This window comes from Camellia sinensis, chromosome 13 (genome assembly GCF_055761805.1).
Source record: "Camellia sinensis isolate YWXY chromosome 13, ASM5576180v1, whole genome shotgun sequence".
NCBI lineage: Eukaryota > Viridiplantae > Streptophyta > Magnoliopsida > Ericales > Theaceae > Camellia > Camellia sinensis.
Genome location: NC_138973.1, coordinates 51,461,234 through 51,480,053, shown reverse-complemented (window position 1 = coordinate 51,480,053; position 18,820 = coordinate 51,461,234). Strand labels below are relative to the sequence as shown.

Below are 18,820 nucleotides of genomic sequence, written 5' to 3'. Positions count from 1 at the left end.
TGTTAATGTGAGTACTGGGAAGGATCCTAGCTTGATCCAGATCGGTCCTACACTGTCTTCAGCGCGAGCGATTTGTCGTTTTCTTAAAAGATTTCAAAAAATGTTTTGCGCGGTCCTGCGAAGGCCTGTGTGGAATCGCTCTTGAGATTGTGCAGCCTAGGATCACTCTCAGCCTCGAGACTCGACCCCTTGCTTTCAAACCTTGAACTTGTATTCAAAATGTTCAATGGTCAACTACAATGTGAGGCCTATGTGGCCAGATTCGAAGCATCCCTCGAACTAGGGGCAAGAAAGTCAGATCAAGAAGGTCATGCGTCGTCAAAAGAAGCTTACAGAGCCAGATCAGAAGCACCCCTCGAACTAGGGGCAAAAATGTCCGATATGCTCGAAGAGCCGAAGATGGATCCTTCAGTAAATCAACGCAACGGCCACTCTCCTGGATACAGATGGCTGCAAAACCCTAAAACCATTTGGCATGGACTTGTTACACTTTCACCCTTTGAGAGGCTCGCTGGGCCGAAAACCCGGAAGGGTGACCCAAGCAAAAGTTAAAGCAAGAGAAAAGAACAAAAAAAAAAGGGAAAAGAAAATAACAACAAGAATAAAAGGAAAAAAAAAAAGAGAAAAGGAAAAAAATGAAAAAAAAATGCAAAAAAAAGAAGAGAAAAAGAAATGAAAAAAATTGAAAAGAAAAGAAGAACAAAGCTCGCAAGGTCGAAAACCCGCAACGGGCGCCTTGGCAAAAGTTAGAGCCTAAAAAGGAGAGGTTAATACCCGAGTGTACCTTAACCCCGAACTACGTAAGGCTTGATTCCCATCTTTGGGATACGTAGGCAACTTCATTCTGAAGTCCAGCAGTAAAAACACTTCAAATTGATTGGGCCCATGTAATGGTTTTGATCCTCTTCGCTTTCGTTTTGATCCTCTTCGCTTTCTCTGTATCCGAGAATTTGGTTGTGTTCGTCACTCTGAGGACTGACTACAATGCGCTGCGGGGCCATTCAGACAAGGGGAAACTTTCCGTTGCCATTCAATGCGCTGTGGTGCCGTTCAAACAAGGGACAACTTTCCGTTGCCATTCAATGCGTTGCAGTGCCGTTCAAACAAGGGGTGATTGTCCGTTGCCATGCAGCTCCCCTCAAGCAAGGGGCAATTTTCCTTCGAATCTGAGGTTGTGCATCTCGAGAGTGGGTTCTATGCTTGTTGAGCGGTGGTCGTTTGAAAAAAATAGTTTTTGAGAATTTTTACTAGGGTTAACTGATCTTCTCTCGAAAATTATTTCATTTTCCCAAACTAGACCATTTCTTGGACCCAAAAAAGGAAAATTTTCAGTGCTCATAACCTGACTTGCATGATTTCAAATCAAAAATCAAATAAGTGTGTTAATCTAACTCTCATGTTGGTCAAAATTGTTTTAGCAGAACATCAAAAACAAAAAATGGTCAAAATAATGAACTAGGGGCACAGTTGAGTCAGGCTTCCTGTCTTTCCCCCCCGTTGTCAGTGTATTTGCCAGAAAGGGCACCATACTGGCCAAGAAGGGCACTCTCCCTGCCAGAAAAGGGCACAGCTGAAACTGTCAACAAAGGAGCTGAAAGCTCTCTCATCCTCCAAACAACGAGGTATCAAGCCGAGTGTGAAGCACGAACTGGAATGGATCAAGATATCCCACTCCCTCATTTGGGCAGATCTAACCACATCCAAATTCCCCGGCAGAGCATCGACAGCCGATGTCAGCTGCAGATTTGCTACACACCCAGTTGTAGCGCAACTCCTCTGTGGGAGGAATTCACTAGCTATGCACAGAAGAAAGAGAATCTAGCAGAATGCTGGGGACAAGAGCCCGCAACTTCTTGTTTATCCATCAACCACCCAGGGGAGGGATAAAAAATGAGAGATTAAAGAATAGAGAGATGTGCGATGAGAGAAAAAGTGAGGAAAAGGGTTTTGTGAGAAAAGTCGAGCCTGAGGGCCGAGTGATGTGAGAATCAAAAGTAAGAAAGGGTAGGAACAATACCCGGAGAAATTGGCTCCTCGCGAACTGAGAGGTCTCTCGTCTTGGTAACACGTCTGTTTGTCGTGTTGTTTTGTTTTGTTTGTCTCAATTTGCTTTGAGTCGTTCCGAGTGTCAATAGATGTGTTTAGGTTGTTCTACCTTTGTTTTCCATTGTTGAGTCGTTTTGGCTGTGGTCAGTTGTAGGCTCAATACCCGGTTGAGAACCCTTTTCTCATTTCAATTTCAAAAATCATTTTGTGCTCAGAGTGCCGTGTCGTTCTCCACATTCGTGCAAAACAAGATTTTGTTCTTTCAAAAAAAAAAAAAAACCACAGGGTTTAACCTAGGTCATGTGAGAACAGTAAAAGTAGGACCTATCTGAAGCTAAATAGGTTCCAGACTTCGAAGCAAAAAAAAAAAAGAGGAAAAATGTCGAGCATCTAAGTTTGTTTCAACTTCTGCAAGTTCCGTTGTCGCATCCTGTTTGTTCAGAATGAGCTGTGTGTTCAAAATTAAAAGAATACTGTGTTATGAGCCGTGTGTTCAGATCGAGCAGAGTTGTGATATGAGCTGCATGTTCAAAATTGAAGTATATGAGCTGTGTGTTCAGAATTGAAGTGTGTGAGCTGCGTGTTCAAAACGAAGCATATGAGCTGTGTGTTCAGAATTGAAGTGTGTGAGCTGCGTGTTCAACATGAAGTATATGAGCTGTGTGTTCAGAATTGGTGTTTGCAAGCTGCGCGTTCAACATCTAGTATTTGAGCTGTGTGTTCAGATTTCAGAAATAGTGGGCTGCGCGTTCACCTTGAAATTTGGACTGCGCGTTCAAAAATTCAAAAGTTTGAGCTGCGTGTCCAACTTCTTTCAACAAGTGTATGCTGCGTGTTCACAATCAAAATGGGCTGCGTGTTCAGAAATTCAAAAGTTCGGGCTGCGTGTCCAACTTCTTTCAACAAGTGTGTGCTGCGTGTTCACAATCAATTTGGGCTGCGTGTTCAGAAATTCAAAAGTTTGGGCTGCGTGTTCAGAAATTCAACAGTTTGGGCTGCGTGTTCAACTCTCAACTAGTGTGTGCTGTGTGTTCACCTCAACATTTGGGCTGCGTGTTCAGACTTCAAAGATAGTGAGCTGCGTGTTCAACTCTCAACCAGTGTGTGCTGTGTGTTCACCTCAAAGTTTGGGCTGGGTGTTCAACTTTCAAAAAACTGTGGGTTGTGTGTTCACGACAACAAGTTTGAGCTGTGTGTTCGGATTTCAAGAAAATGTGGGCCGCGTGTTCACCGCAAGAGTTTGAGCTGTGTGTTCAGATTTCAAGAAACTGTGGGCTGTGTGTTCACGACGACAAGTTTGAGCTGTGTGTTCAGATTTCAAGAAACTGTGGGCTGTGTGTTCATGACGACAAGTTTGAGCTGTGTGTTCAGATTTCAAGAAAATGTGGGCCGCGTGTTCACCGCAAGAGTTTGAGCTATGTGTTTAGATTTCAACAAACTGTGGGCTGTGTGTTCACGACAACAAGTTTGAGCTGTGTGTTCAGATTTCAAGAAACTGTGGGCTGTGTTCACGACAACAAGTTTGAGTTGTGTGTTCAGATTTCAAGAAAATGTGGGCCGCGTGTTCATCGCAAGAGTTTGAGCTGTGTGTTCAGATTTCAAGAAAATGTGGGCTGCGTGTTCGCGACAAAAGTTCGAGCTGTGTGTTCAGATTTCAAGAAAATGTGGACCGCGTGTTCATCGCAAGAGTTTGAGCTGTGTGTTCAGATTTCAAGAAAATGTGGGCTGCGTGTTCGCGACAAAAGTTCGAGCTGTGTGTTCAGATTTCAAAAATGTGGGTTGCGTGGTCACGCCAAAAGTTTGAGCTGCGTGTTCAGAAATTCAAGTGCTTGAGCTGTGTGTTCAAAATACAAACCAAATGCTGTGTTATGGACTAAGTGTTCAGATTGAGCAGTGTTACGAGCTGTGTGCCCAAAAACGAGCTGTGTGCCCAGAAAAAGAGCTGTGTGCCCGAAAACGAGCTGTGTGCTCGAAGAACGAGCTGTGTACCCGAAAAAGAGCTGTGTGCCCGAAGAATGAGCTTTGTGCCCAAGAAGTGAGCTGTGTGCCCAAAAATAAGCTGTGTGCCCCTAAACGAGCTGCGTGCCCGAGGTCTGCCGTGTGCCCGAAAAATGAGCTGTGTGCCCCCAAAATGAGCTGTGTGCCCCAGAAATGAGCTGTGTGCCCGAAGAATGAGCTGTGTGCCCAAAAACGAGCTGTGTGCCCAGAAAAAGAGCTGTGCCCGAAAACGAGCTGTGTGCCCGAAGAACGAGCTGTGTGCCCGAAAAAGAGCTGTGTGCCCGAAAACGAGCTGTGTGCCCGAAGAATGAGCTGTGTGCCCTAGAAGTGAGCCGTGTGCCCAAAAATAAGCTGTGTGCCCCCAAACGAGCTGCGTGCCCGAGGTCTGCCGTGTGCCCGAAAAATGAGCTGTGTGCCCCCAAAATGAGCTTTGTGCCCCAGAATTGAGCTGTGTGCCCGAAGAATGAGCTGTGTGCCCAAAAACGAGCTGTGTGCCCAGAAAAAGAGCTGTGTGCCCAGAAAAAGAACTGTGTGCCCGAAGAACGAGCTGTGTGCCCGAAAAAGAGCTGTGTGCCCGAAGAATGAGCTGTGTGCCCCAGAAGTGAGCCATGTGCCCAAAAATAAGCTATGTGCCCCCAAACGAGCTGTGTGCCCGAGGTCTGCCGTGTGCCCGAAAAATGAGTTGTGCGCCCCCAAAATGAGCTGTGTGCCCCAGAAATGAGCTGTGTGCCCAAAGAATGAGCTGTGTGCCCAAAATAACCTGCGTGCCCGAAATGAGCTGTATGCCCGAATGAGCTGTGTGCCCGAAAGAGCTATGTGCCCAGATCAACAGAGTGCTATGTGTCGAGCTGCGTGCCGAATGAACAGAATATTGTGTTGTGAGCAGTGGACCAAACGAACAAAGTGTTATGGTGTGAGCTGTGTGCCAACTGAGTAGAATGCTATGTCCTAAGCTGTGTGCTAAGTCTTGCATTGTGCATGCATTTCATCGCACTATTTTGCGCTGTGACCATTACTTGCATTGTACATGCATTTTACTGCGCTATTTTGTGCATCGCACTGTTTGGTGCAATTTATACTCGCGCTATCTTGCACACCTTACCTGTATCGCACTGTCTTGTGCACTCACCTGGTCTAGGAGACCTTAAATCCTTCGGTCTAAGGAGACCTTAAATCCTGCATCATCATTCGCGTTGTTCTGCGCATCGCACTTGCATTTATTCGCACCGTCTTGTGCACTTTCCGGTCTAGGAGACCTTAAATCCTCTAAAGGTGCAATTCCTTTGGTGTTTTTTGTGCCCGAACGACTTCTGGTGGTCTGGTATAGCCACCTGCCTGTGTTTGCGGTGAGTTCCTAGGAGACCAACTGAGACGGTGGAAACTAGAGTTCGAATGGCTTATGCCTAGAACGCAAAGGTTCGGGATTTCTGAGACTAAAGTCTGGTTTAAATACCCAGGGGTATATCCTCGGCTTGAAATATGTATGGCAGCCCCATAGATTGAGATAGCATCTATATGCACCTCAATTCTGGATACTGATCCAACCTAGTCTGTCACCCTGTTGGAGAATAGGGAAAGCTACAACCATAGTCAGGGAGAAAAGTAGTACATGCACTACAACAAGTTGGGTCTTAAATGACGAAATTTTTTTGTCTCCAAAGAGCTAATTTCGTCACTATAGATATTTGTGAGGAAATATTTTCGTCACCGGTTTCGTCATTGAATGTTTGTCACTAAAAACCATCGTGACGAAAAATAATTTCGTCACCAATGAAATTACTTTAGTGACGAAATTTTTTGTCACCAATAAAACAACATTTTGTCATAAAAAATTCTCTTTTTCGTCACCAAATAATTATTCAGTACCATATTTTTAACTTTAGTTGACGAATAAATTTGTCACACATGTTGATCATTGATGAGGAAATAATTTCGTCACAGTAAGATGTAAAGGTGACGAAATTTTCGTCTTCAAAAGTCATACATGGATGACGAAATATATTTCGCCACAAATATATATATATACGTGACGAAATTTTTAGTCACCAAACAACAAAATCAATGAAATATTTCATATATAAACCACAATAAATTTTCTCACAAAAAATGTTTATTAGCGACGAATAATCACTTTGTCATAATAACAAGTACAAATGATGAAAAAAATTCGTCACTAAACTTGTTCCATATTTTATATTTTAATTTAAATTATTATTTCACAAACATCCCTACTCATATCCCAATAACCTTTTAAATATACTAAAAAATCCACTAACTATTATACACCACTCCACAAAATAATCCACTAAACAATTTATATCATAAATGAAAATATATCCATCAAACAAATTTAATAATAATCCATTAAGTATAATAAAAAAAACCATCATAACAAATTCCAAAATGAACTAACGTGGAGTCCAACAAAAAAAATAGCAGTCAACTAGGTTTAAAACTAGAACTAAGTATCAGTTCAAGAAAAAAAATTCAACACTTGATCTTGATTTGCAAGTATGCTTCTAATAAACGTCATCAGAAACCAATCTGCAAAGAAATTAAACAAGGAAAACATTAATATATTATGAATTACATCTAAACTCACATATAAATTATTTTATTTTATAAACCAATTTAGTAGAAATGCATATAACAATCCAAAACTTTAAAGTGTTGAGTTGATCCTTGATGATAAAGCAACACGGATAACAGAAGATGCCAAAAGATTGCAGAAATATCATATATCACTATCACTAATGCCAGAATATATTTAATAGCTTGAAAATATAATATAGCATTGAGATACATTTGATTCATGACAATGGGTCGATGACTTCTTCAATGAAGTAAATTTGATAAGTGGAATTCAACACAAGAACCTTGTAAGACTTTTGGGTTGTACCATTGAAGGTCCAGACCGCCTTGTTTATGAATTTGTACCCAACAAAAACCTTGATCAAATCCTCTTTGATAAGGAATATTTTTTATTTTTTATTTATAAACATGTTCATGATTTTTTTGGCTCTTAAAAATAAAGATAGGTGAGAGTTCATTGGTGGATCTTTCACCACACAATAGCAATAAGTGCATACATTAAGGGTAAGAGAAATTACCTTCATGTAGTAATTTATGCATCATCATCAGCTACTCTCTCTCTCTCTCTCTCTCTCTCTCTCTCTCTCTCAAGAATATCCTCTACCCATGACCAGCACTGCAAATATATATTTATATTTATTTTTTTTAACCGAAATTACTGATATGAAAGAAAATATTTATAGTAACTTACCAAAGAGTTACTAGTTCCATCAAAGCTTCTATGTTGATCAGGAGAATAATCACAGATCTACAAGCTCAGTAGTCATCCAAATAAGCACACGAGTCTTTGGTACTCCACAAAATGAATAATATTGAAAGAAACAAAAATAAAATAAAATAAAACAGACATAAAGACATGGCATCAAACACTTACAGAATCTATAGATAGATTTCTGTAGTAACTTAAAAAAAAAAAAAAAAAAAAAAAAAACAACAAACAAACAAACAAACAAAAACAAAAAGAAGAAAAAAAAAGCACAAAACCCACCAAACAGAAACCTGAAAGAAATAGAATCATCTTCTTGAAATGCAAAATGAAAACTATACTTTTAGAGACTTGACTTTGACTTTTAGAAAAAGAAGAAAACTAGAAAAAGAATTACATTGGTATTTACAAGCTATAGAGGCTCTTGCAGTTTTGTTGCCAATCCAATTTTCAACAACCCCTCTCTAATCTAGACAAAAAGGAGAAGAGCTAAAAATATATCAATAATTTTAAAGAAATGCAGCCATACGTATCACTTCCTTGCATCCCAAATTTGTCTAATTTCTAGTTTGGCTAAAAGACAATCAACTTTGTGACTCAACCAAAATAAATAACTGGGACAAGGTTTGTGGAAAAGGGGAGAAACAACTTTGAGGAAAAACAAGAAACAAAATCTCCCATGTCTATATATGTGTTTTTTTCCATTCCACCCTGGATGAGGTGTAAGATTAGAGCAGCATCCAAAGTTATGTTCTGGATAAGCTTGCTACTCACTTGATAACATTTTATTGATGCAAGAGGTTGTTAGAGTTTATCACAGAAATGAAGGACCAACAAGGTGTGTTCAAAATTGATTTAATCAAGGCCTATGGCTCTGTAGATTGGAATTTGTTATTGGTATCTATGACACATGGGATTCCCTGCTCAGTTTGTTGGCTGGATTAAGGTGTGCATTTCCACTGTTATGTACTCAGTAGTAATAAATGGAGAATTAGTTGATTATTTCCCGAGCAAAAGGGGGTCCAAGGCAAGGTGATCCTATGTCCCCCTACTTGTTTCTCAATTGTGATGGAGTGTTTCTATAGAATGCTGCAGCAAAGAGTGAGAGAAGGTGGTTTTACTTTCCATTGGAAATGTTAGGTTCAATTGGCATTTGCTGATGATCTATTCATTCTATGTGAAGCTAACATGGGCTCTTTCCAAATCATTAAGAGTATGTTATCTCAGTTCCATCTTCTATCTGGCCTACAACCTAATCTTCAGAAACATAAGTTTTCTTTTTCCCTTCCTCTGTGGAGTTAGTAATGAATCTAACTAAGTCTGATCTTTTATCCATTTTGCCAATACCATAAGGGAAATTGACGGTTAATTATTTACTGTTTCCTCTGATTTTCTATAAACTAAAGCTGCAGAGTGTGAGCAACTTAATAAAAGAATGATGAATAGAATCAACAGTTGGACAACTAAATTTCTGTCTTATGGTGGTAGGCTCCAACTTGATCAATCTGTTCTTTTCAGCAGCATATAAGTTTATTGGTCCTTCGTTTTTATCCTTCCTTAGCAAATCTTGAAAGAAATAGAAGCCATTACGAGAGACTTCCTTTGGTTAGGGGTTGAAAACCACTTAACATATGTTAAAGTAAGTTGGGAACAAGTTTTCTGTCCAAAAAATGGGGGAGTTCTGTGAATTAAATCAATCATTCATTAGAATCAAGCTACAACTATGAAACTTCTTTGGGCTATATGCAAAAGGCAAATATCCTATGGGTAAAGTGGATTCACACATATATTATCAAATCTAGATGCTTCAGGACTATGCAAGTCCCTTCTAATGTGTCTTTGACAGTGAGGAAACTTTTCAGTTTAAGAAGAGAAGCTATACCCCTAATTAAGAAAGTAATTGGCAATGGAGAATCCACCTTCCTTTGGCTTGAGAATTGGCACTCTTTGGGACCACTGTACCTGAGAGAAAAGAACAGATTGAGAGAAAAATATATACAAACGCTTAGAAGCCAATTTCAGATGGAGATGGAGAATCCACCTTCCCAATGACAGCAAGATTGAGAGAAAAATATATACACGATGTTGTTTCTAAAGTTATAGCTCATTTCTCCAGACTTCCTATATTCTTTAATGTCTTTCCATTAACAATAGAGTGATGAAAATATGTCTGACATACTGGTGTATTGAGTCAAAGTCAGATTGCTTATTCATAGTAAAGTACATTTCCAAATGTTTAGAAGCCAATTTCAGATTAGGAACTTACACTATAAAATATCACTAGCAATAACCAAATCCCAATCCATCAAACAATTGAGCAAAGTTAAAAGAAATACAAATGAGTGATCTACTATACCTATCATGTCATATTGTTCATTCCCTAAGTCTAATTTTACAATGAAAATAAAAAATAAAAAAAATCCACCAATCATGAGAATGAAGGTCAAAAGCATCAAATCTTATTGATAGTCCTCACCAATATTTTCTTGGATCTATCTTCCTTATCGTATGAAAGAGAAAAAGAACTCACGCTTAATGTGAGGAAGGACGGGAGAAATTCCATTAACTCTACAATTATGAGCTATGTTCTCTGCAATTTCTTGATCATCATAGTCTGAGGTAGTGATGTCAAATTCCCTCTTTACTTTGTTTATTTGTGTCTTCACACCATTATGTCCATTAATTCCAATCACTTTACCTTACTAAAAGAGATGTCGGTGTAATTACACTAAAATTATGGGGCTTATTATTTCTTTTCTTTCATTATTTTATTTTATTTTTTCAGATCTTAGGAGAATTGATCCATTCTTTTATTAGTTTTACATGAACAGAGGAGCATTAGCCAATTCAACAGCTAATCAATACAACAAAGTGAAAATTCAACAGTATTGATCAATAATTGATGAAAGTAAAATTGAAAGATTGGATTAGTACCTGAAACAATCCCTAAAATCCCAAGACTCTCTCTCTCTCTCTCTAAAAACCCATATTTCTGTCTCTACAAGCTAAAAGGGATCAATTTTCCACTCAACATTCTCTTCTCTTTCTCTTCTTATTCAATGGAAATGTTAAAACACTCATTTTATTTTGACTATATAAAGCAACCAATCATCAAAACAGAGATAACCTATTTGCCTAAAAACTTAAGGAGTAGCTATATTGATCTTGATCATTTGCAGAGGCAATTGCCATTTTTGTAACAAAGCTTTTATGCAATCCATTTTGACCCTAAACCCTTTTAACATAACATAACATAACATAGCAAAGTCCCAAGAAAATAAATAGAAGTAATTCAATTTCATCTTCCACATGAGAATTCAAACCTAACAATTCCCAAATGCATCTGAATTCACAACTGATTTAAATCCATAGCTTTAAACAACATTGAGTTAAAATTTCCATGAATCAAAGCAACAACTCTGTGAAGCTAACCGTATTTTCTGCTGATTGATGCGTAAGTCTCTTAGACAGGTTTCGCCAACTGCAAAAGAGTACCAAAAACTCTGTGAAGCAACAACTCTGTTTGGAAGTTGAGAAAGTGACGAATAGATGAATTTGTAAACACACACAGAACAAGAGAGAAAGAGAGAACGAGAGAACGAGATAGAGAAACTCACCACGCCGGAGAACCACCGTGGTAACGCCGACGGAGATCGCCGTCGCTAGATCGTTGCCTTTGCAAAACCTATGGAGATTGTTGCCTTCGCTGCTATGTGAGAATGAGAATGAGAAACCGTGAGAGTGAGATTTAGAAAGAGAACCCTAACTTGTGGGGATATGGGCGGGTACCCATTCCCGACCCATCTCCCATGGATATTTTAAAAACCCACTTAATTAATCCTATAGGTTAAAAAAAGAGAGAAAAATCCATATATTTGGATTGGATCTCCATGATACCCATAAGATAATATTTTCATTGCCATCCCTAATTAATAGGGTTCCTTTTTTTCATTACTGCCAAATCTCAAAGTTCCCCCTTCAAGATTGGTTGGGGATAAAATAATTTTGTCATTAAAAATTTTAAAATATTAAAATTATTGACAATAAAAATATATTTCTCGTGAAATAGTTTTAAAATATTTAAAATTAATTTCTTTAAAAAAATATTTAAAATTATTTGTAACGAAAATATATTCCTTACTGATGATTTTATAATTTGTGACAATTTTTTTTTCTTACTAAAAATCTCAAAATTTTGGCGTCACCCAAAAAAATTAGAGGAAAAAACTTTGGTGACGAAATTTAATTTTTCCTCACCTAAAAATAAGTATTTATTGACGAAAATAAATTTCGTCACCTATTATTTTTACTTTTTATTATATGTGACAAAATTTTATAATTCGTCACGGATTATTCTTATTTAGTGACGAAATATTTTTTTCACTACTTTCCGTCACCATAGGTTTAGAGAGTTAATTAACTTGTGTTTTTGTTTTGAGAGAGAGAGAGAGAGAGAGAGAGAGAGAGAGGAGAGAAAAATTGATAAACAAAAATAAAAGGAGGAAAAAAGTTAGTAGTCTATTTTTTCCATTACCGCCCAATATGTTAAAATTTTTCCTCTAAAATTGTTGACAAAATAATTTTCTCACTAAAATGTCTCAAAATATTAAAAATTATTAGTGATAAAAATATATTTCTCACGAAATGGTCTTAAAACATTTAAAATCAAGTTTCTCAAAAAATATATGTATAAAATTATTGGTGACGAAAATGTATTCCTCGCTAATAATTTTATAATTGGTGATAAATTTTTTTCTCACCAAAAGTCTAAATTTTTGGCGCCACTCAAAAAATATTAGCGGGAAAACTTTTGGTGACGAAACTTAATTTTTCCTCACCTAAAAAGAAGTATTTGTTGACAAAAATAAATTTCGTCACCTATTATTTTTATTTTTTTATTATACGTGACAAAATTTTATAATTCGTCACGGATTATTCTTATTTAGTGACAAAATTTATTTTCTTCACTACTTTTCGTCACTATAGGTTACTTTTGTTGTAGTGATGTGGTTCAACTGAGAAGAAGAGGAAGATTCCCACATCAGCATGAGGTAGGACATTGCCGAGGTAAGTCATTACCAATTACCCCTGTAAGATACCTTTACCTCTTAGCTATTACATTGCATCTTAGCCACTACACTGCAGTGCATTGCATGAGTCCTCAATTTTCAAACCGGCTTCGCGTAGCGTATAAGTCCAATCTTCAAAATATTTCTGCATATCATTTTGCATCCTGCCCCTGAACTACGCTGGTTTGATTCCTCGCAAAAAGGATACGTAGGCAGCCTGCGGGCACAACCATTTATTTATCTATATTTTGTTTGTTTGTCTAAGTCTTCGGCCTTGTCAAAATGGGTCGTCTCTGGGCTTTGACATTCACTCCCGTCACTTCTTGACTTCCGAGTTCTGTCAAAGAGGGGCAACTGTAGACACCCCATTTTTGACCACCTTTAAGACTCGGACGCGACTGATGGTTTTGGAAGATGTGCAGGGCAAAGGTTCAATTTCTTCAGCAAGGAGAGAGTCAAAGCTCAACTTCATACCCCTTTTTGGACCAAAACAATCTTGATCAAAAGATTTTAGCCGTAAAACCCACTCTTTCAAAACGTTTTTGAAATAAAGTTTTTACGATGTTCCGAGGATCGCATTTTGTCAAATGTTGCGCTTTTCGGTAAACCGAGCAAGGACAAAGTGGAAAAGAATGAAAGAGAGATGAAATCTTTGAAAAAATCTTTCAAAACACCTTGCTTAGGGGTTTGAAGTTGAAGAAAAGAGGAGAAGAGGGAAGAAATCCAGTTGGGGGAGAAAATGGGCATGAACCGTTAAGAAAGAGTCGAGCAGCTCTCGCCAAATCGGGCTTATTCATTTACACACTTGGAATCAAGCTATGAGGCCACCACCGTTGGAAATAATACTTCTGGGGCTTCATTTTGTACTCAAGAATCTCCTAAATCCAATTCCGAACGGGGGAGATATAGTTGATTGAAGTAGGGCATCACTCCGGTTGGGACCGAATCTGTACGGCTTCACGGAAACTGGCATAACTTTTTTCACAGGAGGAATTTTAATGCAAGGTTTGTGCCATTGGAAAGCTAACTTTCGGGGTTTCAATTTGGACACTTGACTGGCCACCATTGGACTTCCCAATCACCCACCGGCCACTTTCCTTTCCGGTAGCCCATTTTTTTGTCCTGAAAGTAGCAGGCCGGCCAGAAAATCTAGCAGGCCGGCCACCTAGCTGGTAAAATGAATTTTTTGCCCTATTTATCTAGCCATCTATAACCCCCTCCCCAAGTGTGTCCTAGAAGTGAATTTTGTTTTCCTCTAGGCCTTATGTCCGAGGGTTTGGCCTTTTGGAGGGAAACTTGAATTGTTTTTCCCCCCCCCCCCCATTTTTCCCCCTCTTTTCCACCCTTTTTGTCTATATAACCAGCACTCCCAGATGGTTTTAGGGGGTTAAAAAAATTGCTTCAAGCCTCTTGCCTTGTATCTCTCCCTCTCTACATCCTAACCCTCAAAACCCTTAAGTTCCTACACCATTTCTACACCACCACCTAGCACCACACCACCACCTCCATTCCAGCCACTTGGAGCTGCTTTCCAGAGCTGAGGAGCACCATTTCTTGTGCCAAGAGGTTGTCAAAGATTGGTCTACAAGGGTGAGTCATTTTTCCCCTCTTTTGAGTTCATTTTTGTATGCTTTCTTAGCCATTCTTTCTTACACTTTTGGGCTTCGACCCTAACTGAAAATAGCATTTTTTTGAGCTCTTTTTCATGTTTGTTTAAGGGCCTCTCACTGTTTGAGGCTTCCTTTTTACACTTCCTTCTTTACCTCTCTTGTATGCCTATTTCTTGTGTAGTATTTTTGGCCTACGTGTAAACTGTTTTGAGCTCTGTCATAAACTGTAAAGTGTCTTATTTTGAGCCCTTGTTCAACATTGTTGAAGGGCTCTTCACTTTTTGAGGCTTCCATATGTCACTTGCCTCTTTATCCCTCTTTTGGCCATATTTTCGCATGTTTTGTTAGCCCCTTGTGCTTATATTTTTGGGCTCTGGTCCAAACTTTAAATAGCCTTATTTTGACCCCCTCTTCATGTTTGATCAAGGATATTTAGCTTTTTGGAGCCTCCTTTTTGCTCTTTGTGTTTAAACCTCTTTTTAGGCCTCATTTTGCATAGTATTTTAAGCTTGCATGTGCACTGTTTTGGGTTTGGTCACTAACTGTAAAATACCATTTTTTGGGCCCCTCTTCAACTTTGTTGAAGGGCCCTCCTCTGTTTGAGGCCAGAAACCATCACTTGCTTCTTTGTCTCCCTTTTGACTCATTTCTTGCACCATGTTTTAGGTCTATTTGTGTTTAGATCAGTGGCTTGTTGCAAACTGTAAAGTGCTTTATGTTGAGCCCCTCTTCAACTTTGTTGAAGGGATCTTGGCCATTTAGGGCCAGAAGCTGCTACTTGCTTCATTACTTCCCTTACGGGGCCATTTTTGCATGCTAGCTTAGTCCTATTTGTGTCCATTGTTTGGCCTTGCTTAAAGCTGTAAATATTCTTGGTTTGGGGCTGTCTCAATTCTTTCTTCACACTTCATGTTCAAATAATGCATGCTTTGCATAGCTATAGGTCATTGCGCATGCCTAGTTTTGTGTTTCGGGTCTCATTTCATGCATCGGGTGCCATATTGCCATGTTTTGGGGCTGTTTTGCATCATGTTTTGCTACTGAAATTTGCATACTAGTATGTCATATTCCATGCCTTGCCATGTCTTGTTAGAGTGGCATTTGGTGCCTTAGGTTCGGTCCTCGATTTGCGTGCATGTGTGCACGCATTTCGAGTGTCACATTTTTCATCTCATGGCTACTGATGTGAGTGTGGCTGAGGTCCACTCATGTTGGTGTAAGTCCATTATGCATTGCGTATGCCATTTCGTTTCATAGCATTGTGTATGCTAGGTTGTATGTTAGCGCATTGTGTATGCCATGTTACCTCGTGCATCGTGTATGCCATTTCATAGCATTGTGCATGCTAGGTTGTATATTAGTTGCATTCATGCATGTCATGTATGTTGCATTGTGCTTGGGATAGGAGTTAGCCCGAGCACGGGAAACGAGGGGCGTTTCGTACTTTGAGTGACGAAACGTGTCTCAATTCCCAGTCGCCGACACTCTGGATTATCCATGATGGAGTCTAGGCCTTGTGGTGTCATATGTGCATTCATTTCATATTAAGTCGGGCAAATCGGCTCCTCAGCCATCATGCATCGAGATGCGTGATTGGTGGCACGAGGATCGAGGACTACACTCCCTGAAGAGTAGTCACGCATACATATGTGAAAATACTTTGCCATGCCCCTTTGTTGCTCTCTGTTGTAGTAAATCAGAAATCGACAGCCTTTCGGAGCCTGGCACGCATTCCGAGGACAATTGCAAACAGAGGCTAATTGGGGCATCGCGAGGGATTCTCCGCACAAGGTAACCCGAGCATGCATTATCCATCATCCGAAACAGAGTTGAGGCAGTCCCTGGCTTGCATGCCAATTTATTGCTTTCCTAATTTAATTTGTTAATTAATTAGGATTTTGTACATATTTGGACTATAATTATTCATTTGGGACTGTATATTATTTATTTGGACCCTCCGAGCGAGGGCACAACTGTAATAAGTGTGCGTGTGTGTGATGTATGTCTTCCAACCCCATGTCTTTCTCCCTTTTATTTACCCGCTTATGATGGTTAGATTAGGGCATGTTTCAATTAGCATACAGTATGATAGCATGTTTGCATTCATTCATCTGTTTTGCATGCACCGGGCTCGGCGCATCATACTAATTGCATTGTATTTTCAATTCCAAGTTGAATACATGTTAGCTATAGCATTTCATATGCCATGTCTAGAATAGCCAAGCCTGCTATAGTTGCATTTTTGCATGTGTTGCATTAGGCATTTCTGTATAATTAGGATCATGCATGGATTTCTAATTAGCTTCTGTTTTGGCTTGGAGTACTCGGTAAGTTTTATGCTTTGGCATCCTTGCATGCGTGTGAGTGACTGCCATGATAACATGCTTACCATGAGGCTAATTGCTTATGTGATATAACTGCCTGAATGCCTGTGGGTGAAGGTTGGGTTATTTGGATTGGAATAATTCATTCACTGTGTGTTTTAAGCCCACTAGATAGTGGCAAAATCATGTTTTCTAAGCCCACCTGAGGGTGGCAAATCCACGTCTTAGCCTACTTGCGAGTAGCACCATCAAACCATTTTCAAACAAACAAACATGAAATGTTTTGTTCCAATTCAGGCGATCCAGCCTATACTTGTATGTTGTGCGCATCACATAGTAAATCTAAGCTAATAATCGGAATAAGAACGCATAATGTTTTCAAAAATAGTATCATGGTTAGTAGAGGCCGATCTTTGATCGGGCGAGCGGGGGTGCTCACGAAGTGACCTTCCCCAATCGTACCCAAGTTCCCGAGCTGAGGCAACTTTGGTGATGACAGACACGTGGCCTTAGGCAAACGAGTCAGGGTTTCCTAAATTTCCCTAAAATAAAACATTTAGGTGGCGACTCTGTATCTGGCAAAGCAGTCCATGTTTGGCACTTCTTTCAAAATCTGTTTTCTCAAAACGATTTGCCGAATTTGGACTCTTTGGTTCAGACTTAGAACCGTGACAATTTGAGAGTCCTGAACTGTAGTGGACCCAATATGAACAGAACGGGGGGGATTCGTTCCTCCCCTGGGCGTTCGGGGACGTCTACAATAATGCTTGGAGAATGAGTTTGAAAAGAAAATGATATTTTCTTGGGCATTAACAGTATTATTTTGTTTAATGTATCTGTTGGAATAAAACCAAAACGGTTAGAAATGGACCTTGAGAGGTTACCAGACGTGATTATGATATGAAAACTAGTGTAATTGTTCATATTTGATGAGATGTGGAATAGATTGTATTTATTGGATTTTTTTTTAGAATTTAATTGTTTAAATATTCGCTTAGAAATATCTGTTTTGGGCTATCGGTGGAGGATAGCCATGATTGTTGTAGAAATGCATGAGACTTAGGTAAATTGAACCACATTCCTCATTTGTTGCATTGGACATTGCATTGCATTCATTTCATTGGAAATGTATCTGTTTTTGAGAAATGTTTGGAAATGTATTTGTTTGCGAAAAGATAAGTACTTGGTGAATCTGGGTAGGGGGTGTAAAATCGTGCGATTAGGTGTCGAGCCTTCCAGTTTACTAGTAAAAATGATAGTGGTAGTGCATTTAGGCCTACTTGCAGACACTCACCGAGAGATTCACAGGGCCCGTATTCATGTAACAGATATGGTTTAAAATGGAAATGATTTTATATTTGTTGTTGCATCTCAATATTGCATGCTTTATAAAAAAAAAAAGATGAACTGTTTTATCATGAGCATACTCTTCTTTAGTCTTGTCGTTGTTCATATGTTGTGAAGTATATCTCTACTGGGCTATGGCTCACCCTATAAGGGAAATCATTTCAGGTACAGGTGCTAAGCCTCCGCCAAGGCATTGACTTGGGAGGACTCGGAGCTGAGGCTTCATTTTCGTTTTATTGTTATTTGTTGAATGTAAGCCCAGGGCTATATTTGTATTGAGTTGAAACTCCATTTGTGTAACCAAGAATGTTCTTGGATAAATTTGTAAGCCTGTAAGGCACTTATTATCTGTTTGGCTTTCATTTCATACTTGTTGTAAAATGCATGTTTGGGATTGGAACTGAGGCATTGAGATGTGAACAACATGTATTTGGCATTTGGGATTTAATGAAAATGGGTGTATGGATTAGTTAGCTATATATATGTGTTTGTCTATTAGGTGGGTTTTGTTGCATAAATAGATATATCATGCCAAATTTTTGGGGCGTTACAATTCGACATCGGCATTGTGGATTCAACATTGAACAAGACAATTCCAAAGTGAAGACAGTGGTAGAAGAGGAACATCAGGGTCGATTCAATTTGGGCGTGAATTTGCTAGGTAATTGAAAGTATAATTGTGTAATTTCTTTTTGTCTCCTTAGTGAATTGTTTTGTAGCTGTGGTCTGTGATTTGTTTTTTCATCAGAATTGGAGGCACTCCAATTATGATTTTTTCCACGTTAAATTTGTACATCATATGGCCAAGTTCTTGTCAATATTGGCCATTAAATTTGTACATTTATTCACCTCTCGATAGTAGTGACTAACTCCAAAGTGCCCAACAAAGTGAATTTTTTTGGATATGACAATTCGAACAAAACAATCTTGTTTGCAATTGGAAGGCTGAACAAGCTGACTTTGATGCAATTTTCGTTTCGTTCTTCTCCTTCTTCAACTTGAACCCAATGTGTTTCTTCTTCAGTAATTGACAATGAAAAGACTGAGAGGAAGATGACGTGGCTAAGACGTGCTTAAGAATGGTTGATAAGAAGATAGTAGTGACCAACTCCGAAGTGTCGAACAAAG

At 39.0% G+C, this 18,820-nt stretch overlaps 1 long non-coding RNA gene across 1 annotated transcript; it reads right to left on the bottom strand.

Annotated features, from left to right (window-relative positions):
* Positions 1–6,342: 6,342 nt before the first annotated feature.
* On the bottom strand, positions 6,343–11,103 carry LOC114315903 (uncharacterized). The gene is made up of 6 exons (XR_014348850.1): positions 10,960–11,103; positions 10,775–10,823; positions 9,225–9,304; positions 7,328–7,384; positions 7,155–7,252; positions 6,343–6,588 (listed from the first exon to the last, which is right to left on the bottom strand). It is a non-coding gene; the product is annotated as an uncharacterized LOC114315903 (long non-coding RNA).
* Positions 11,104–18,820: the final 7,717 nt, after the last annotated feature.